The following is a 19645-nucleotide window of genomic DNA, read 5'->3' as shown; positions in this document are numbered from 1 at the left end:
TCTGGAGAGGCCCTCCTGAGAACTCTTTTCAACTCTGTTGTTTATTTTTAAAGGATGCCGCCATCTTGCGAGTTGCAAAATCACTCGCAGAGGCGGTTGTGATTGATCTCCGGAGCGGTCACAGCGCGTCCTGGGGTGGGAATTCGGTGTCCCCTGAATACCTCGTGATCAACAGAATAACACACAAGTGAACAAAAAAAGTAAGTTGTGTGACCGTTAACCCAAATGAATGCTACAACACCTGTGAATTTCTCAACAAACTATTCACTAAATAAGGATCAAACGTCAATCTTGGAAAGAGCCTGTTAGTGAAACACTGGTTCAGGTGTATATGTTCTGGTGCTGATTCAGGGCAGCACTCCCTTAGCCCTTAGGCGGCCAGATAGAACTAGAAAAACGGACTTTGCAGATATGGCTAAAGGTATTGTCACGTCCTCAGGACCCGTAGGCCGCAGGCGGTAGTCCGCTCGCGGTTCACGGGTACCCGAGAAGCTATCCTTTTCTCTGTGCCGGGAGAAGGAAGATTGGTTCAGGCAAAGGTTGCCCGTCGATAAAGGGTTCCCTTACCTGCCGTCTGGTCTCCACTCCGTCCGGTGGGGGCGCAGCTAATCCTCTTGGCTGGTGCCGTGGACGTGATGGACGTCTGGAGGCGCGGTCTTGACGTAGGTTGGAGGACGGGCTTTCTGAGTGATTTTAAAAACCCTTGTTGTGCCTCTCACAGGCACCCTGTTGTTGTCTTTACCTACGTTCCTGTGTTTGCTGCTGATTCCTGTTTATTTGACCATCTCAGAATAGCCCCGACCTCAAACGTTATGGCCCCTTCAAAGGTTTTTAGGCTTTGGTAATTATTATAGGAAATTTATTTTAAAATCCTGGCCCCTCTCACCAATATGACCAAAAAAGGGTCTGATTGTAAAAACTGGTCGGCGGAGGCCCTTCAGGCCTTTACTTTACTTAAGAGTGCCTTTGCTACTGCCCCGGTATTATGACAACCTGACGGTACCAAGCCCTTCATTGTTGAGGTGGATGCTTCAGAAGTTGGGGTAGGAGCTGTACTCTCACAGAGAAAAGATTTCAGCACTAAACTCCATCCGTGTGCCTATTTTTCCAAAAAAAATTCTACAGCCGAGATGAATTATGACATGGGGAACCGTGAACTGTTGGACATTGTTATGGCTCTTCAGAGTAGGGACATCTTCTGGAAGGGGCAAGGAATCCTATAACTATTTTAACTGATCATAAGAACCTCGAGTATCTTAAAAGACTGAATCCCAGGCAAGCTAGATGGTCTCTGTTTCTTTCTAGATTTCTATTCTTTATCTCATACCGTCCAGGGTCCAAGAATGTCAAGGCGGATGCGTTGCCCAGACAGTTTGTATCTGGCTCTGATACTAAGTGGGTGCCTGAATCTATTGTTTCCCCTTCCCGGATTATTTCTGCAATCTCCACCCACTTGCGTCCCCCCCCCCCCAGTTTCCCATATCCTTAAGACTCAGACCGAGACTTCTGTTCATAGTAAGTGGCCTATGGATACTCTGTTTGTTCCTGCATCTGAAAGAGAAAACGTTTTGTTCTGGGCACATGCATCTCAACCCGCAGGCCACCTTTGTGCTCAACGTACCATTGAGATTGTGAGTAGGCAGTTTTGGTGGCCTGAAATAAAATCTGATTGCGCAGATTATGTTGCCTCCTGTACCGCCAGCGCCGTCGCCAAAGGTTCCCATGCTAAGCCCTCAGGTTTACTTCAGCCTTTACCCATTCCCCTTCGACCCTGGACGCACTTAGCAATGGACTTTATCGTTGACCTTCCTCCGTCGGAGGGCAATGCGGTCATTTGGGTGGTGGGAGATCGGTTTTCTAAAATGACACATGTTGTTCCCCTCCCCAAATTACCATTGGCTCCTGAGTTGGTTCTTGTTTTTGTTACCAATGTTATCCGTTTGCATGGCATCCCGCTTCAAGTGGTATCAGATTGTGGAGTACAATTTACGGCTTTATTTTGGAAAACCTTCTGTGCCTCCTTAGGCATATCTCTAGCTTTTTCCTCTGCTTATCACCCCCAAACTAACGGTATCTCGGAAAGAACCATTCAGACCTTAGAATAGTTTTTGCGTTTATTTGTAAATGACCACCAACATACTTGGACTCAACTCTTGCCTTGGGCAGAATTTGCCAGAAATAACACCATTCATGAGTCCTCTAAAGTTTCTCCCTTTTTCTGTAATTATGGCTATCATCCTTTCTCTCTGCCCACTTTGTTCAGTGATTCCCAGGTTCCAGCAGTAGCTCTATATGTGAGACAATTACCGTTAGTTTGGGACAAAGTCCACCAATCATTATTTAAGGCAGCTGTAATTTCAAACACCACTCGGACCGTCATTGCCGTTTGGGTCCCTCCTTTATGGCAGGTGATAGGGTCTGGCTATCTACTAAAAACATTAAACTTAAAGTTCCATCCATGAAACTTGCCTCTCGATATATCGGTCCTTTCCTGGACTCTTTGTAAAATTAATCCTGTCGCATACGAATTGTTCCTTCCCCCTTCTCTTAGAATACCCCGTGTTTTTCATGTTTCCTCGTCCTCGTTCGGTGATTGTAGATTCCCATACTGAATATAAAGTGCAGTCCATCCTGGATTCAAAGAAATTTAGAAACTCTGTTCTATACCTAGTACACTGGAAGGGTTATGGTCCAGAGGAAAGGTCATGGGTTTGTTCCAAGGATTTACATGCTCCTGAATTGCTTCGGTCCTTTCATGAGAAACATCCTGATAAACCTGGGAAATTATGGCAGCCGGCCGGCCCTCATGGAGGGGTAATGTCACGTCCTCGGGACCCGTCGGCTGCGGGCGGGGGTCTGCTCGCAGATCATGGGGACCCGATACTGCTGTCTCCGGTCCTGTGGTCGGCGAGCGGACTACCGCTCGTGGTTCACGGGGACCCGAGAAGCTATCCCGTTCTCTCCATGGCAGACCAACCACCGACACGGGAGAAGGAGGATCGGTTCAGGGAACTCCTCGGCAGGCAAATCAAAGCTTGCCCGTTGATGCAGGAGTTCCCGAAAGGGTTCCTTTACCTGCCATCCGGTCTCTGGTCTATCCACTGGGGGCGTAGCTAATCCTCTTGGCTGGTGCCGTGGATGTGATAGACGTCTGGAGGCGCGGTCTTGACATAGGTTGGAGGTGGGGCTTTCTGAGTGGCACCAGATGTAAAAACCCTTGTTGTGCCTTTCTTTTGTGGTCTTTACCTACGTTCCTGTGTTTGCTGCTGATTCCTGTTTATTTGACCCTTGGCTGCCTGACTTCCCGTTTGCCTTGTGATTCTGTGCTTCTGCTCGTGTTACCTGTGTACTTGACCCGGCTTACCTGACTACCAGCTCCTGTGTACCTTTTTATATTGACTCAGTACTTACCTTCTATCTGTGTTCACGGAGGCTGTCTCACTGTTGGGATCATCTAAGTCCTGGATTACCGCTGTTGGGGCTTCTCTCTATACAGCAGTTTTCTGGGCAGAATAACTCCTGCAGTGAGTACCTCAAGCGTAACTGACGCGACAGGTATTTATTTAACAAATATGTTAAATCAATTTGACAAAGCCCATCCAGGGCGAAACGCGTCATCGGGGACTTTAGCAGCATTTGGTATTTGTTTATTTTGATTTAACATATTTGTTCATTTTTGTTTCTCATTTGCTGGTGCAACCCCTAAACAACAAGCAAGTGTTTTGAGGGGCAAAGGCTGATAGAAACTGCAGGTCAGTTTAGAGCAACTGAAGTGTTTGTTTTCTTCCATCCCTGTGTTGTGTGTAATATTATGGTTATTACACATTATATTTTTTTGACAACTGTCCTGACATTAATCGGACAATCATGACCAGGTGTTATGTGGCACTTGCCAATAGCTCAGCCCAATATCACAAGAGACTGGCACGTCATTGACTGCACATGTACAGTGGCTAGGGTTTAGATAAGCTGGGACATAATGTGATGCCAATACTTAATATGAACACGATGTGACATCATGAATGAATCTAGAGAAGACTGCAATTAATTAAGTTTTACTGTAGTTTATATTATATCTTATTTGTGGTTTAATAGTTGGGTGTAAGAAAAAAAGGGACCCAGACTCCTTAAACTGGCCTTTGTGTGAATGGGTTAACAGTTGCAGTGTATGTGGTGAATGACGTACTCCCCAACACTGACAATAGATTAATTAATTCTGATTTCACCTGTACTGGTCTCTGATATAATTGGTATTTGTCCTTTGAAACTGTAGATTTCAAGAAGAATGTCCTTGGATGAACTACAACTTATATATGAACCATACAAGAGAACAAAATTAATGTTTTAGTAAATATACATGACTTATTTAGTTTGCAGAACACTCAATCTAATTTTGCGATAAGGCGTTTATTCTCTACAGTATTGGCTATAGTATATTCTACCTCAATTTCCCTGACATTACCAACACACTATTACGGTATTTTCTTTCTCTAATTCAGTTTGTTTTGTTGAAACTTAATTTTTTACATCCCTGTAGGTTACACATATCTGCTACCTGGATAAAATTAAGGATAATTCTTAATATATTTGTTCCCTTGGGATATCCTGAAAAAGCAGGAATAACACTTTAAATGTATTACAAAAGCATTGATTGCCTTTAACTATGTGGTGCCAATAGATTTAAGAAGCAAGAAAAAGGCAGACAGAAGACCATTCGCATTATAACTATATAGCAATGCTTCACATATAATAGAATGAGTGGTACATTTAAACACAATAGAAACAGATATTTTAACCCCTTCTTTACTGATGGTACTTTGTACCCAAAAACCCAGGGCTGCCATCATTTATTAAAAAAGCTCAGTGGCAGCTCTGCCAAGGGTATAATAAGGGTACAACATGTCCATCAATTGGAGGGGTATGGAAAAGGAGCCTGCAGGAGACTAGATGATGTCTGCTTGATCTTGTGGATGTGTGTGGCAGAAAGAGGGTGGAAAAACTGCAGCCTGTGCCATCTTTGTCCCCAGTATGTTGTCTGAGTCATCTTTGTTGCCAAAGAATTTGTCTGTGCCATTTTTGCCCCAAACAGCTCGCCTGTGTGTTAGTGCCCTGTGACGGGACCGACTCGTACCCCAACTGGGTACACCCGTCAGACGCTGCTTCCTTCTCCCCATAGCCACCAGGAATGCAAGACTTCAATCATCAGGTGGAGCTAGCGTCGATGACAGCAGGAAACACAGTGCCTCAGGTCCCACTGTAGCATAGCAATATAGTGCTTTACTGTCCTGACAGCGAGACTTACCCCAATAACAATTGAGGTAAAACAGGAACTTTATTGGGAACAGCACAGATATTTATACAGACAACATCATTGGATCAGGAGTATAACCCCATCAACTTCCAGAAAGCCCAGCACCTCTATACAGTTCTGTGGCCAGCAATGCCCACCCGACAAAAAGTCACTTTCTGTGTGATCCTGCGGTAGCAGCATCAATCCCGGGGTACCAATGGAGAACTCAGGATCCGAGAAGGTTACGCTCCAAAAAGTGACTTGATCCGTCGCCGTGACCCTGAGCAACATTGTTGGAAATGTCCACGCGTTAGCCGGCCAGAGTTCCATAGCTGCAGCTGGGTAAACCTCCGTCCTAACAATGGGTACTAAAACCAGGGTTCCCAAATGAGCTCCCTCTCCGTGCTCACCACGAACATAGTGTAACCCCAAAAGAGCAATGTGGTGGGACAACAGATGTCCGTAGAGATGCATTTCCAATTGTTGCCGGGCATTGCTGTGGCTCATAACTGCTGTACAGTTCCATGAATTTGCGGCTAGGTCCCAGTCCCAGCCTTATGGAAAGTTTCCGGCCATATAGAGCCCCCATAGCCAGCTAGTTCATGGGGGTCTGGTTAGGGCAGACCAGACAGGGTTTTCTGCTCACCCTGTGCCCCCCAATGAGCAAAGGGTGACTTAGACATAAGTTGGGAGTGGGCAGGTAGGCAAGGACTCTCCCAGGAATCCATCAGTGTCCCCTCCCAAATTTACATTTACTCTCGTATGTCTTCAGCCTCAGGAGGTTACCGTGACATGCCCCCCAAAAAGTTGTCAGTGCTATATGTTCCCTCAAACACCATGTATCTTTGCCCCAAAATGACCATCTGTTCTATAAGGGGCCTCATATTTTTTGATGGTGGCCCTGCAGAAACCTAGCGCTTCTTTGTGTTTTTAATGATATGTTTTCTTAACCATGATTCCCCTTCTTAAGTTTTCCTACACCCATACACATTATATATTGGGGTTTTTTCAAGGACAAATTAGGCTTGTCTGCCAGAGGCCAGAAGGCACCAGTCCTCCCCTGTATGCCAGACTTTCTCTTTTCTGTTGCACCTGCTTTTATGGACTACACCTCCCATCACAGTCATTACCAGCATGGCCGATGGTGATGGGAGTTGTAACCCACAGACACCATCAGCCCATTTGTAAAAATAATAATTTGTTTAGAAAATATGGGTATAGTGTATATTCTTTTTTTATTTTGTGATTTGAAGGGGGGTTGATTGTGACACATTGTCTGATCCCCTGCATGACAGCACTCGCTACACATGAATGAAGCATCGCGTTAATTGTGAACGCAAGGCTTCCATTCATCTTGTGTGATCACATCATCGCACAGGTCTTCCTGCGTGGGGAGGGTGAGTGGTGGTTCCTGAGGGCCTTGGCTGGTCAAAAGTGGTAAGTGGTGTCCCTCAGGGTTCTGTTCTGGGACCAATTTTATTCAACATATTTATAAATGACCTGGCAGTAGGCGTTGAAAGTCATGTTTCTGTGTTTGCAGATGACACTAAACTAGGTAAAGTTATACAGGGCGAGCAGGATATTACAGTGCTGCAGAGGGATCTAGATAGACTGGGGGACTGGGCACACAAATGGCAGATGAAATTCAATGTAGATAAATGTAAAGTTATGCACTTCGGGGTAGCGAATGCACAAGCAACCTACACCCTAAACGGTAGTGAATTAGGGGTAACGACAAATGAGAAGGATTTGGGAATTGTTATAGACAACAAACTAGGCAACAATGTGCAATGTCAGTCTGTGGTTGCTAAGGCCGGTAAGGTATTGTCATCGCGGGATAAAGATATAATGTTGCCTCTGTATAAATCAATGGTAAGGCCGCACCTTGAATATGCTGTGCAATTTTGGGCACCTATTCTAAAGAAGGATATCATAGCGCTAGAAAGGGTGCAGAGGCGGGCTACAAAATTAATAAAAGGAATGGAGCACTATAGTTATGAAGAAAGGTTAACTAATTTAAATCTGTTTAGTTTAGAAAAATGTCGCCTCAGAGGGGATATGATAACATTATATAAATATATTCGGGGCCAATACAAACCATTGTGTGGAAATCTGTTCATAAACAGGACTATGCATAGGACACGTGGTCATGCATTCAGACTGGATGAAAGGAGATTTAGACTAAAGCAGAGGAAAGGGTTTTTTACAGTAAGGACAATAAGGATGTGGAATTCTCTGCCTGCAGAGGTAGTGTTATCGGAGTCTGTACAGACGTTTAAACTGCAACTGGATGGATACCTGGAAAAACATAATATTCAGGGATATAATCTGTAATTATGGGGAACCAGTTTATTGACCCCAAAATCTGACTGCCATTTTGGGGTCAAGAAGGAATTTTTAGGGTAAATCAGAATTTTATTGAAATTTTCCAAATAATGCAGGGAAGGGGAACAGAAAGGAAAAAAGGGGAGAGGGGGAGGGAAGAAGAATCCATACAGGCGATACACAGTGCGCCAACGCGCTACAAAAAAGGCAATAACAGAATACATGGATAGATCACGCACAAGGACACACGGAGTGCCCATACAGCGAAGGATCCACAGTCCGGAAACACAATGCGGAAGAACCATCCCATGCCCCTAGTTGGACATAGCAAATACATGGGGATCATGAACAGTTGCGGAGAACATGCGAAAAGTCGGAGTGAACAGCCCGACACGCAAACAGAATGGTCGGTAGAGCATGAAACATGGGATACCACAGAGACCCCCTACCAGAATTGGCCCCACGCTGGAGTGGAACCAGGAAAGCACTACTAATATAGAGCTCACACGGAGGAGAGTGTATGCGACATATGATACCAATGGAAAGTATCCCCATATTCGCCAGTCGTCAAGCTAGGAATGACAAGGCACTGAGAGGTGGGAAGGGCCATGCTGTGACAATGAATTTAGTAGCGTAAGCGTAACGCCAGGATAAATTGGAAGCACATAGCGAGCCCCACCAACCGGCAACGCAAGAGCTCTCGGGAAGGCTGGACCCCAAGGGGCCACATATTAGAAGGAGGCGCTGAGCAGACCAGAGGGAAAGGCAAGGAGGGAGAAGAAAAAAGGGTAGAGAGAAACTGGAAGGGAGGGGCCAAAGGAGGGAGGAACAGGCGCAGGCGGGAGAGGAAACTGAGAGGACCAAAAAGGAAGGGAAGAGTATAAGAGAGAGAAAAAAAAAAAAAAAAAAAAAAAAAAAAGGGGGGGGGAGAGGAAAGAAGAAAATAAAGAAGACAGCAAAGACATACAGCACATAAATTACTCCAACAAGGGACGAATAACAGGGTCACCCACGAAAGACAGCCAATAGAACCACGTGGCCTGATAGCGTTCCATGTTCCCAGAAGCAATATAATGAAGTTCATCCAGGGCCCGGGTCTGCTCCACCCTGAGCACCCACTCGGCGAACATGGGGGGGGCAGGACAACCCCAGTGTAAAGGTATTAGAGCCTTAGCAGCCACCAACAAATGGCAAAGCACCGATTTCCGAAAGCTCTTGACGGATTGGGGCACATGGAAAAGAAGGAAGCACTCCGGAGTAAGAGGGGGAACCGAGTCCGTGAAGCGGTGAAGCGTGGAGTGGACAGCAGTCCAGAAAGGGACAATACTCGGACACTCCCACCAGATGTGGAGGAGGGAACCCGGGGTGGCGTTGCACCGCCAACAACGGTTAGGAACATCTGGGCGATAGGTAGAGAGTAGTGCAGGAGGGCGGTACCAGAGGGCCAGCAACTTATACGACATCTCCTGATCCCTGGCACTCCTGGAACATCGGTAATTGAGAATACATATCCTCTCCCACTGGGGCCGCGTGAAGGTGAGTCGCAGCTCCGACTCCCAGCGACCCATAAACGCCGGTGGCACGGGGTTAAAAGCGTCGAGAAGAAGGCCGTACAGATGGGAGACACCATGAGCCAATAATGAGGGCGCCGCACAGAGATCTTCGAACACCGTGAGGGCACGAGAAAGATTGTGTTGTCGGGGTAGGGAGCAACAGAAACTGCGAAGTTGCGCATACTTAAAAACATCAGAAAAAGAGCGAGGCGAAGAAGGGATTCTGGCTGGTTCAAGGGCTTAAGGCCCGCAGGCGACCAATAAGAGCGGATACTGCCAGTCCGGTCAGAGGGAAGGGCAGGGAAAAGGAACTGCCCCCGGCCGGGTGGGAAGTCGGGGTTATCCCTGACAGCGGTCAGAGGGGAGGGAATAGTGGAAAGTCGGGTATGCCGGAGCACGGAATGCCAGACGACCAACGTGGCCCGTATAAATGGGTGAGGCGCGGCCAGCGACCTAGCCGCCGTAACCGACAACCAGGGCAGCACACCAGCAGGGGATCCCAAGAGGCAAGACTCAACAGCCACCCACTGCTTATGACTAGGGCCATGGGCCCATTCCACGATCCGGAGAAGGTGACATGCCCTGTAGTAAGAGCGAGGGCAAGGCAGCGCCAGGCCCCCCTGTGATTTGGGCAAAATCAAAGTGGAGAAACGGACACGAGGGACCCGAGATCCCCAAACGAACCGCAAAAGAGTCTGCCGCAAGGACACAAAGAACGACGAGGGAAGAGAGATAGGGAGGGTCTGAAAGAGGTATAGTATACGAGGCATGATAGACATTTTAATAACATTGATACGACCCACCCAAGAAATCATCAGACATCTCCACCGTAGCAAATCTGCCTGCACCCCAGCAAGGAGAGGCAGGAAGTTATAGCGAAAGAGCTGGGAGAAGTCAGGGGAAAGCCACGTTCCCAGGTACTTAAGTCTATCAACACTCCATCGGAAAGAGAAACATGGCGAGATGGAGCGAACGTCAGAACAAGGCAAGGTAACGTTGAGAATTGCGGACTTGGAAGGGTTGATCTTAAAATTTGAAAGAGCACCGTAAAGCGATAGTTCGCGCAAGATGATAGGGAGAGACAGCCGTGGCTGAGAGATGGCGAAGAGGAGGTCGTCTGCGTACGCTAAAACCTTATGGTGCGTGCCCCCCACGGATAGACCGCTGATGTCCGGGTTACCCCTGATAGATTGCAACAAGGGTTCCAGGGATAAAACAAATAAAAGAGGGGATAACGGACAACCCTGGCGCGTGCCGTTTCTAATACTGAAAGGGGCAGAGGAGATACCATTAACGCGGACACGCGCCGCTGGAGTGGAGTAAAGAGCGCGGATCCAGGCGAGCAGCCCGGGGCCGAAGCCCATGTGCGTGAGAGAGGCAAACAGAAAGGACCAATCAACTCTTGTCAAAGGCCTTCTCTGCGTCGGTAGACAGCAAGACCGCTGGGACACGTGCATGTTTAGCAAAATGCATCAGAGAAAGAGCCCTGATAGTGCTGTCTCGCGCTTCCCGACCAGAAACGAAGCCGGTTTGATCAGGGTGGACCAGAGAGGGCAGGAAAGGTTTAATACGATTGGCGAGAACCTTGGCAAACAACTTAAGATCGGAGTTGAGCAAGGAGATAGGGCGGTAGCTGCCACAGTGATCCGGATCCTTGCCCTCTTTGGGAATGAGGGTGATCGAGGCCAGCAACGTATGGTCATGAATGCGGTCACCCGCGAGGATGGAATTAAAGGCGGCTACAAAATGGGGGCCGAGGAGATCCTTGAATGCGGAATAATACCGCAGCGGAAGTCCATCTGGACCAGGGCATTTACCAGGGGGTGAGGACTTAAGGGCCAGCAAAAATTCAGGGAGCGTGATCGGGGAATCAAGGGAGGCAGACGCCTCTGCCGTAAGCTTGCGGCTGATAGTCCGCTCCAAGTAACGTCGGACCTCGTCCGACTCCACACGGGGCCCAGAAGGCGATCCCCCTCCGCGCACATTATACAGCTTCTCGTAATACGTCTTGAAACAGGCAGCGATGTCCGAGGGAAGCGAACGGAGCTGGCCGTCAGAGGAGCGGATTCTCGAGAGATACACCGACTTGCGAGACGCCCTCAGAGCCCTAGCAAGGTATTTGCCCGGTTTATTCCCATGCTCATAGAACAGGGCTCTGGAGCGGGCAAAGGATCGCTGCATCCGCTCATTAAGAATAGTGGCTAACTCCCCCCGCAGAGCAAGCAAGCGCTGCAAGTCAGCACCCAAACCCGAAGACTTATGAACCCGTTCTGCCTCCGCGATCTCACCATAGAGCTCATCAACCCTGGCCGCTGCCAAACGTTTACGACGAGAACAGACGCTGACAAAGTGACCCCTGATCACGCACTTATGCGCCTCCCAGACCGTCAACAACGGGGTCTCGGGGATCGAGTTCTCCTCAAAATACCGACGGAGGACCTCCAGAGCCTCCGCACCGACAGTGGAATCAGAGAGAATCGCCTCATTAAGGCGCCAAGAACGCTCCAGAGGGCGGGACAATGGGGAGAGCAAGGAAAGCAGGACCGGGGCGTGATCAGACCAAGTAGTGACCCCAATAGTGGAGCTACGCAGGAGGGAAGCATGCTGGCAGGGAAGAAAGAAATAGTCAATTCGAGAGTAGGAGTGATGTGACATAGAGTAGAAGGTGTAATCCCGGTCGGAAGGATGCAAGGCTCTCCAACAATCCAATAGCCGGTGCTCTAAGAGGATATCTGAAATCTTACGAAGAACGCGACGAGGAGTCCCGGACGTTCCAGAAGAAGTATCCAGGGCGGGATGTAAAGACACATTGAAATCACCCCCGAGCACAAGGATCCCCTCCTGAAAGCCCTCCAACTCCCGAAAGACACGGCGCAGAACAACAGGCTGACCTCTGTTGGGAAGGTAAACATTAGCAAACGTATAAGCTTGCTGCAGAATCCTCCCCTTCACCAACAAGAACCTCCCCTCAGGATCCACCCTCGTATCAAGCAAATGAAATGGAAGCCGATTAGAGAAAAGCATCGCCACACCCTTGGACTTAGCAGAAGGGTTATCACTGAAAAACCCAGTGGGAAAAGACCGAGAGAGGAGCCTGGGGGCCCTGGACTTCAAGAAGTGTGTCTCCTGCACGAAAGCAACATCAATTCTCCCACGCTTGAGATCACGTAAGAGAGAGGAACGTTTTTCCGGAGTATTCAGACCACGCGCATTAATAGAGAGCAGGTTCATACCAGCAGTCATTGCGAACAGCACACAGAGACGAAGAGGGACACAAACAACAACCGCTACAACAACAACAACCAAGACAACCAAGGAAAGGAAAATAGAAGAGAAAAAAAAAAAAAGAAAAAAAAAGGGGGGGGATCAAAGAAAAGAGGAGGGGGGGACACAGAGCAAAAGAGGGAGAAGAGGGGCGGAAAAGGCAAGGAGGTGGAGGAGAAGGAAAGGGGAAAGAAAGGAGAAAGACACCAACTACGCCCACCGGGAACACCGTACCCAGTAACTGAAGGGCGAGAACGTGTAGGGGGCAGGGGCCGACCTACGAGAGAGGAGAGTAAACCAGAGACAAAAGAGAAGAAAAAGGAAAGAGGAGAAAAGAGACGAGCCCTAAAAAGAGCCGCCGCTCGCAGACCCAAAGAAAGCCTAAGAACCGCGAAGAGAGGGGAGAATGGGAGAGGTGAAGAGCAATGGCCAGGCCATACAACCTGGGTAGTAGGTGACGGAAACCGCCGCCTCGTAGAGAAACCCTGAGGTATAGCATTGCGACAAGGAACACATGAACGAGAGTAACTTTAGTAACAATAACATTAACCATCGCACATCACCAAGTGCGAGCCGAAACACCGAGATCCATGAACAGCGTCGAGCACTCTCAGAAAAAAAAAACAAAAAAAAAACAAGAGGCCACGCACAAAACAAACAAAAAAAAAACAAAACAAAACAAAACAAAAAAAAATTAAAATAAAAAAGAAATAAAGAAATAAATAAAGAAATAAATATAACCGCCCAGTATACGTGACAAAATCATGGTAAGCGTGTATATAAGCCCATCGCATGCGGAGAACAGACCACAATCTGTGGAATTGGAGCCCGCACGGCACCAGGGCAGCAATGACAATAGCAGCCAAGGAAACACGTAGAGAGCATTTAGGCGAGGGCGGCGCAAAAAAAACCAAAAAAAAAACCCACCAGGTAGCTACAAACCCCCCGCTAACCCACCCCCACCCGTGACAGAGAATTCAGCACATCAACATCCGCCAAGGAGTCGCGACAAAACCATGGGAGGCCCACATAGAAGCGCAGTACAAGGTGAGAACAGACTGCAATCCGTGTATACTAAGCGCACACGGGGCGGGGTCGGCAATGGCAATATCAGACAGTTAAATGTGTTGAGAGTATTAAAATACAGAAGACTGAATGCGGCGCAGAAAAGAAAAAAAAAAAAAAAAAAAAAGGGCTAATGTCAACAAGAGAATCCCAACAAGAGTCCAGCGGGCACGGGGTGAATAACCGCAGGTGAGGTGACGACGATGGCAGCAACAGCGCAAGGACCCACAAAACGTTACTCTTCGATGTCGCCCCGACGGCGAGAAGCCAAGGTGAGCTGCGCATGGGAGGCCCGACGGCGAGGAGAATCCCTGCGGACGAGATCCAGACGACCACGGCTCCGGGGCGGTAGAGCTGGGGTACGAAGAGAGCCAAGAACCACATCCGCAGATAACACGTCCAAGATGCGGAGGTCCGAGAGGCCCAGATGCTGCAAAACGCCACCAACATCCTGATAGTGCCTGATGATAAGAGGCCGATTGTCGTGGCGGATGACCAGGGCAAAGGGGTGCCCCCAACGGTAAGGTATACTCAGCCTCTGCAGTTCAGCTGTCAGCGGCCTCAGGGCCCTCCGTGCCTGCAGAGTCAGGTCGGAGAGGTCCTGGTAGAAGGACACCTGGTGTCCGTCAAACAGCCAAGTGCCCACCTCACGGGCGCGACGCATGATGGCCTCCTTCACCAAGAAATCTGTAAGGTGGCAGATAATGTCTCTGGGGGGGGTTCCAGGGCCACCACGAGGGCGAAGGGCATCAGGGAGTCAGCCGGACGACCCAGGAGACCATTGAAGAGCCGCGTGAGGAGCGCCGTCACATCCTCCGGGCCCTCGGACTCCGGAACCCCACGGATGCGAATGTTGTGGCGACGGCCCCTGTTGTCAAGATCCTCGATCCTGCGGCGGAGTTCTTGCAGGTAACGAGCGTGTTGAGTAGTCGTCTGTTGTGCCTGAGTATGCGCCTGTTGGTGTTGTGTCGCGGAGGCCTCGAGGGTCTGCACACGTTTCTCCAGCGTGGCCAGGTCAGAGCGTACAGCAGAGACCTCATCACGAACCACCTGCTTAAGCTCTGCGATGAGCATCGAAAAATCGGACTTCCATGGCGCCGAGGAGAAGAGACTCACCACCTCCGGAGGCTGGGATGCAGGCCGTAAGTGCAGCGTCGGAGCCGGCCCCTCAACCGATGAGGAGCTGGCCGGAGACAAGGCCTCGTGGTCTTCAGGGGCCTGGGAGGCCAGGTCCGCCGGGGTCCGGAAATATTCGCGGAGTGAAGGATTGGAGGAGCGCTAACGGTCCCCCGGTGTAGAGGGGTCAGCGGCCGGTTTTTTGGAGCGACCCATGAAGGCGATGTGCGCGGATTAGCAAAGGATAGATGCGAGCGGCGGCGGAGACACGGGCTCAAGCGTCCATCTTACTCGGCGGTCGGACACGCCCCCCAAGAAGGAATTTTTAATACAAAAATCTTGTGTATAAATGGGCAAATGTGGGAAATGCTTTTTAAGATGGAGGCTGCAGTTTGTTTAAACAGACTGGATGTGAGGAATGAATGAAAGGTCACAGTAATTGCTGATACCAAGACAGAGAGCATGTTGGGCCATGGTAATGATTGTACCGTTGACATTGAAGAAATTGTCGAAGGAATGTTAACATTTGAGGGAGGGAAGACATGAAGTTCAGTTTTGGAGAGACTGTGTTTTAAGAATCGTGCAGGCATCCATTAAGAAACTGAATTAGGCAGTTACTGGCATAACCTAAGAGAGAGATTTTGAGAGTTTAGGTAGACCTGAGTGTCATTGGTGAACAGGTAGTAGAAATATTGTAAAGGGTGACACTGAGGGTTTGATCAGAAAGGTAGGATGTGCCAGAGCTCTGTCATGGAGACCAAGATTGTAAAGAGTTGGAAGGTAAAGAGTAGACTTGGGCACCAGGGGGCTCTTCGTGTTCGTCTTCGTGCTCGTCTTCGGGGAAAAAAAAATCTTCGTATTCCGCGAATATTCGCCCGTTCCTGTCTTCTCTTCGGGCGAATATTCGCGGACATTCTTCGTGCTCGTTTAATCTTCGTTTTCCTCCTGGTTGCCTAGCAGGGGTTAATACGGGGTTAATAACACATCACAGCAGCAGCAGCTGCCGTGAAGGTACGTGTGTGCAGCTCTATTGGTCGTTTCGGCAGGGGGCTGGTCTGGCATCAACGAGTGAATTGCAGAACTGCAGAATGCACTTCATTCGTTGATGGCAGGCGAGCCCCCTGCCGAAACGACCAATAGAGTTGCACACACATACCGAGGTGTACTGTCCATAGATGTTTAATAAAAGAATAGGGAATATTTTACATTTTTAAATTGATTTTGGACCACTTTACATGCCTAACATTTGCTACCTATTTACAATGGCATACTTTGCAACAACCCAACTTACTTATTGGACAGGACTGGAAAATAGCAGGACTGTCCACCAAAATCTTGGGTGTGTTGGCAGGTATGCTGATGGAAAAATGTTGGACAAGAACTAAAAAATAGCTTAGGGTTAATGTACGGTTATGTTTAAGATTAGTAGCAGTGCACTGGTTTGGTTAAAGATGGATTATGTCTAAATAATAATAATTTAATTTTAATGTTTTTTTTTAAAAAAAAATAGGGGTTTATTTAAATGTATTTTAAAGTTAGATTTATTATTTAGTACTTGATTATATTTATTAAATGTTTATAGTAGCGTTACCTACCGAGCTATAACTACCTATGTGTATTTGCATTTTGCATACCTAGTTTAGCTAAATTAGATGGGACAGGACTGGAAAAAAGCAGGACTGTCCCTGAAAAAGTTGGGTCTGTTGGCAGGTATGTGGATGGAAAAATGTTATAGGGTGAAGTGTGAGTTATAGTGTTAATGTAATGCTATTAGTGAGTGAAGGCCAGGGCAAATAACAAGGAAAAGGTCCTTGTGTTTTGTGCATTGTAAGTGTGTGTGTATGTGTGTTATGTGTGATGTCACTGTGTGTTATATGTGTTATATGTGTTATTGTGTGTGTTATGTTTGGTTGGTTGTGTATCAGAAGGAAAATAATGAAATGGAAAAGGAAATGGGAAAGGCAAATGAGTGGGCAATTGGCGACCCGCTCACCTGTTTCACCCCAGGGCAAAGCACCCAAACACTGTCAGTCTTAGACGTTTGGCAGCAGACTTCCAGAGCTCAGACACAAGGCCCTAGCGTAAGCTGGCCACTCCGGCGGAGGTAGCAGGCGTTGCCACACCGCAAACAGAGGCAGCCAGGGGGGAGAAACTGCCCTTACCATTAGGGACATTTTGGGCATGACTCTAGCCAGGAAGCGAACTGGCAGAGAAGAGATGCTGGCACCACCACCAGCAGCAGCATTGAAAAGGCGAATGAGTGGGCAATTGGCGACCCACTCACCTGTTTCACCCCAGGGCAAAGCACCCAAACACTGTCAGTCTTAGACGTTTGGCAGCAGACTTCCAGAGCTCAGACACAAGGCCCTAGCGTAAGCTGGCCACTCCGGCGGAGGTAGCAGGCGTTGCCACACCGCAGACAGAGGCAGCCAGGGGGGAGAAACTGCCCTTACAATTAGGGACATTTTGGGCATGACTCTAGCCAGGAAGCGAACTGGCAGAGAAGAGATGCTGGCACCACCACCACCACCACCACCACCAGCAGCATTGAAAAATTGGAAAGGCGAATGAGAGGGCAATTGGCGACCCGCTCACCTGTTTCACCCCAGGGCAAAGCACCCAAACACTGTCAGTCTTAGACGTTTGGCAGCAGACTTCCAGAGCTCAGACACAAGGCCCTAGCGTAAGCTGGCCACTCCGGCGGAGGTAGCAGGCGTTGCCACACCGCAGACAGAGGCAGCCAGGGGGGAGAAACTGCCCTTACAATTAGGGACATTTGAGGCATGACACTAGCCAGGAAGCGAACTGGCAGAGAAGAGATGCTGGCACCACCACCAGCAGCAGCATTGAAAAGGCGAATGAGTGGGCAATTGGCGACCCACTCACCTGTTTCACCCCAGGGCAAAGCACCCAAACACTGTCAGTCTTAGACGTTTGGCAGCAGACTTCCAGAGCTCAGACACAAGGCCCTAGCGTAAGCTGGCCACTCCGGCGGAGGTAGCAGGCGTTGCCACACCGCAAACAGAGGCAGCCAGGGGGGAGAAACTGCCCTTACCATTAGGGACATTTTGGGCATGACTCTAGCCAGGAAGCGAACTGGCAGAGAAGAGATGCTGGCACCACCACCAGCAGCAGCATTGAAAAGGCGAATGAGTGGGCAATTGGCGACCCACTCACCTGTTTCACCCCAGGGCAAAGCACCCAAACACTGTCAGTCTTAGACGTTTGGCAGCAGACTTCCAGAGCTCAGACACAAGGCCCTAGCGTAAGCTGGCCACTCCGGCGGAGGTAGCAGGCGTTGCCACACCGCAGACAGAGGCAGCCAGGGGGGAGAAACTGCCCTTACAATTAGGGACATTTTGGGCATGACTCTAGCCAGGAAGCGAACTGGCAGAGAAGAGATGCTGGCACCACCACCACCACCAGCAGCAGCATTGAAAAATGGGAAAGGCGAATGAGTGGGCAATTGGCGACCCACTCACCTGTTTCACCCCAGGGCAAAGCACCCAAACACTGTCAGTCTTAGACGTTTGGCAGCAGACTTCCAGAGCTCAGACACAAGGCCCTAGCGTAAGCTGGCCACTCCGGCGGAGGTAGCAGGCGTTGCCACACCGCAGACAGAGGCAGCCAGGGGGGAGAAACTGCCCTTACCATTAGGGACATTTGATTCATGACACTAGCCAGGAAGCGAACTGGCATCGAAGAGACACTGGCACCACCACCAGCAGCAGCAGCAGAATTGGGAAAGGCGAATGAGTGGGCAATTGGCGACCCACTCACCTGTTTCACCCCAGGGCAAAGCACCCAAACACTGTCAGTCTTAGACGTTTGGCAGCAGACTTCCAGAGCTCAGACACAAGGCCCTAGCGTAAGCTGGCCACTCCGGCGGAGGTAGCAGGCGTTGCCACACCGCAGACAGAGGCAGCCAGGGGGGAGAAACTGCCCTTACCATTAGGGACATTTGATTCATGACACTAGCCAGGAAGCGAACTGGCATCGAAGAGACACTGGCACCACCACCAGCAGCAGCAGCAGAATTGGGAAAGGCGAATGAGTGGGCAATTGGCGACCCACTCACCTGTTTCACCCCAGGGCAAAGCACCCAAACACTGTCAGTCTTAGACGTTTGGCAGCAGACTTCCAGAGCTCAGACACAAGGCCCTAGCGTAAGCTGGCCACTCCGGCGGAGGTAGCAGGCGTTGCCACACCGCAAACAGACGCAGCCAGAGGGGAGAAACTGCCCTTACCACTAGGGACATTTTGGGCATGACTCTAGCCAGGAAGCGAACTGGCAGAGAAGAGATGCTGGCACCACCACCACCACCACCACCACCACCAGCAGCATTGAAAAATTGGAAAGGCGAATGAGAGGGCAATTGGCGACCCGCTCACCTGTTTCACCCCAGGGCAAAGCACCCAAACACTGTCAGTCTTAGACGTTTGGCAGCAGACTTCCAGAGCTCAGACACAAGGCCCTAGCGTAAGCTGGCCACTCCGGCGGAGGTAGCAGGCGTTGCCACACCGCAGACAGAGGCAGCCAGGGGGGAGAAACTGCCCTTACCATTAGGGACATTTGATTCATGACACTAGCCAGGAAGCGAACTGGCATCGAAGAGACACTGGCACCACCACCAGCAGCAGCAGCAGCAGAATTGGGAAAGGCGAATGAGTGGGCAATTGGCGACCCACTCACCTGTTTCACCCCAGAGCAAAGCATCCAAACACTGTCAGTCCTTGGCGTTTGGGAGCGGACTTCCAGAGCTCAGACACAAGGCCCTAGCGTAAGCTGGCTACATTGGCGGAGGTAGCAGGCGTTGCCACACCGCAGCAAGTGCAACCAGGGGGGAGAAACTGCCCTTACCATAAGGGACATTTGAGGCATGACACTAGCCAGGAAGCGAACTGGCAGAGAAGAGACACTGGCACCACCACCAGCAGCAGCAGCAGCAGCATTGGAAAAGGCGAATGAGTGGGCAATTGACGACCCGCTCGCCTGTTTCACCCCAGGGCAGAGCATCCAAAAACTGTCAGT

The sequence above is a fragment of the Sceloporus occidentalis genome, unplaced genomic scaffold (genome assembly GCF_023333645.1).
Source record: "Sceloporus occidentalis isolate IW3139 unplaced genomic scaffold, rSceOcc1.0.p SCAF_124, whole genome shotgun sequence".
Taxonomy (NCBI): domain Eukaryota; kingdom Metazoa; phylum Chordata; class Lepidosauria; order Squamata; family Phrynosomatidae; genus Sceloporus; species Sceloporus occidentalis.
Note: the sequence above shows the minus strand (reverse complement) of the source record.